The following is a 2,500-nucleotide window of genomic DNA, read 5'->3' on the forward strand; positions in this document are numbered from 1 at the left end:
CTAAGCCTCAAGAAGACAGATGAGCCGACATGGCGAGGTCCAGCTTTGCACACCCACTTTTTCCCGGGCTTGAGGGCAATAATCCAGAAATGTGCAAAAGCTGCCGTGACCCGGATTCGAACCGGGGTTGCTGCGGCCACAACGCAGAGTACTAACCACTATACGATCACGGCTAACCACGGGCTGCGTGCTCTTCCGGCCGCAGTAAAGCTCCTCTCTCAGAGTGTGTGCTCTGTGACCAGCCTTTGACGAGTTTCGCGCTGGCTCCTCTGAGCACTCCTCGGCTGCAGTTTCCACTCCGTAAACGAGTTGTGGGTGCTGCTAATTTGCAGAAAACACCAAACACCCGCCTCGACCCACAGGCACCAATCCACAAATGGCCAAACGCTGACGTTTCCCTGCCTCTCGGCACACATGTGCGTGTGAAAGAGTTGGAGAGACGCTGAAGGCTGGGAAAAGCAGCTGAAGAAGGGCACGGTTCACAAAGCTGAAGGAGACAGTCTTTAGCCATGTGAAAGGTGTCCAGCAGGTGAAGGAGAGCCCATGCAGGTGGAGACAGACTGCACTGTTGGGGGGCAATGCCTTAAGCCGAGGGCTTTACTGGGAAAGAGCCCACAGTGACGGGAAGCCAAAAGCACTTCCCATACCGGGAGTCGAACCCGGGCCGCCTGGGTGAAAACCAGGAATCCTAAACGCTAGACCATAGGGGAGGAGGCACTCTTCCACCGTCTTGTAGAAAAGCAAAGGCGCGCATGCATTTGTGCTGGACAGAAAGGAGTGTGACTGAGGTCCGGGAGCGGCTGACTGGCTTTTGACGAGAGAGGACATGCAGGCCCACTGAAGGCCGCGGCAAATCTACTGGCCAGCAGAGGGCAGAAGGCCAGCGTGGCGGTCCTCCCGGCGCGGGGTCAAAAGTTGCCGCCGAGCCAGCCAGGAGTCGAACCTAGAATCTTCTGATCCGTAGTCAGACGCGTTATCCATTGCGCCACTGGCCCTGACAGACCCAGCTGACTAGCATGCGATCAGTGTGTTTCCAGAGACGATGCGACAGCAGCACGGTGCGCAGAGCTGCATTCTTCCATTCTTCCTAAGCCTCAAGAAGACAGATGAGCCGACATGGCGAGGTCCAGCTTTGCACACCCACTTTTTCCCGGGCTTGAGGGCAATAATCCAGAAATGTGCAAAAGCTGCCGTGACCCGGATTCGAACCGGGGTTGCTGCGGCCACAACGCAGAGTACTAACCACTATACGATCACGGCTAACCACGGGCTGCGTGCTCTTTCGGCCGCAGTAAAGCTCCTCTCTCAGAGTGTGTGCTCTGTGACCAGCCTTTGACGAGTTTCGCGCTGGCTCCTCTGAGCACTCCTCGGCTGCAGTTTCCACTCCGTAAACGAGTTGTGGGTGCTGCTAATTTGCAGAAAACACCAAACACCCGCCTCGACCCACAGGCACCAATCCACAAATGGCCAAACGCTGACGTTTCCCTGCCTCTCGGCACACATGTGCGTGTGAAAGAGTTGGAGAGACGCTGAAGGCTGGGAAAAGCAGCTGAAGAAGGGCACGGTTCACAAAGCTGAAGGAGACAGTCTTTAGCCATGTGAAAGGTGTCCAGCAGGTGAAGGAGAGCCCATGCAGGTGGAGACAGACTGCACTGTTGGGGGGCAATGCCTTAAGCCGAGGGCTTTACTGGGAAAGAGCCCACAGTGACGGGAAGCCAAAAGCACTTCCCATACCGGGAGTCGAACCCGGGCCGCCTGGGTGAAAACCAGGAATCCTAACCGCTAGACCATATGGGAGGAGGCACTCTGCCACCGTCTTGTAGAAAAGCAAAGGCGCGCATGCATTTGTGCTGGACAGAAAGGAGTGTGACTGAGGTCCGGGAGCGGCTGACTGGCTTTTGACGAGAGAGGACATGCAGGCCCACTGAAGGCCGCGGCAAATCTACTGGCCAGCAGAGGGCAGAAGGCCAGCGTGGCGGTCCTCCCGGCACGGGGTCAAAAGTTGCCGCCGAGCCAGCCAGGAGTCGAACCTAGAATCTTCTGATCCGTAGTCAGACGCGTTATCCATTGCGCCACTGGCCCTGACAGACCCAGCTGACTAGCATGCGATCAGTGTGTTTCCAGAGACGATGCGACAGCAGCACGGTGCGCAGAGCTGCATTCTTCCATTCTTCCTAAGCCTCAAGAAGACAGATGAGCCGACATGGCGAGGTCCAGCTTTGCACACCCACTTTTTCCCGGGCTTGAGGGCAATAATCCAGAAATGTGCAAAAGCTGCCGTGACCCGGATTCGAACCGGGGTTGCTGCGGCCACAACGCAGAGTACTAACCACTATACGATCACGGCTAACCACGGGCTGCGTGCTTTTCCGGCCGCAGTAAAGCTCCTCTCTCAGAGTGTGTGCTCTGTGACCAGCCTTTGACGAGTTTCGCGCTGGCTCCTCTGAGCACTCCTCGGCTGCAGTTTCCACTCCGTAAACGAGTTGTGGGTGCTGCTAAT

The 2,500-nt window shown here is 56.8% G+C and overlaps 6 non-coding genes across 6 annotated transcripts; all 6 read right to left on the reverse strand.

Annotated features, from left to right (window-relative positions):
• Positions 1-101: 101 nt before the first annotated feature.
• Positions 102-173, reverse strand: trnah-gug (transfer RNA histidin (anticodon GUG)). The gene has a single exon. It is a non-coding gene; the product is annotated as a tRNA-His (tRNA).
• Positions 174-922: 749 nt separating this feature from the next.
• On the reverse strand, positions 923-995 carry trnar-acg (transfer RNA arginine (anticodon ACG)). The gene has a single exon. It is a non-coding gene; the product is annotated as a tRNA-Arg (tRNA).
• A 193-nt stretch (positions 996-1,188) lies between these two features.
• trnah-gug (transfer RNA histidin (anticodon GUG)) lies at positions 1,189-1,260 on the reverse strand. Its single transcript has one exon. It is a non-coding gene; the product is annotated as a tRNA-His (tRNA).
• Positions 1,261-1,725: 465 nt separating this feature from the next.
• Positions 1,726-1,797, reverse strand: trnae-uuc (transfer RNA glutamic acid (anticodon UUC)). Its single transcript has one exon. It is a non-coding gene; the product is annotated as a tRNA-Glu (tRNA).
• A 212-nt stretch (positions 1,798-2,009) lies between these two features.
• trnar-acg (transfer RNA arginine (anticodon ACG)) lies at positions 2,010-2,082 on the reverse strand. Its single transcript has one exon. It is a non-coding gene; the product is annotated as a tRNA-Arg (tRNA).
• Positions 2,083-2,275: 193 nt separating this feature from the next.
• trnah-gug (transfer RNA histidin (anticodon GUG)) lies at positions 2,276-2,347 on the reverse strand. Its single transcript has one exon. It is a non-coding gene; the product is annotated as a tRNA-His (tRNA).
• Positions 2,348-2,500: the final 153 nt, after the last annotated feature.

Source organism: Alosa pseudoharengus, unplaced genomic scaffold (assembly GCF_046254945.1).
Source record: "Alosa pseudoharengus isolate Yale_2024_CS ecotype anadromous, Long Island Sound unplaced genomic scaffold, YU_APseudo_1.1 YU_APseudo_1.1_scf_12, whole genome shotgun sequence".
Lineage (NCBI taxonomy): Eukaryota > Metazoa > Chordata > Actinopteri > Clupeiformes > Clupeidae > Alosa > Alosa pseudoharengus.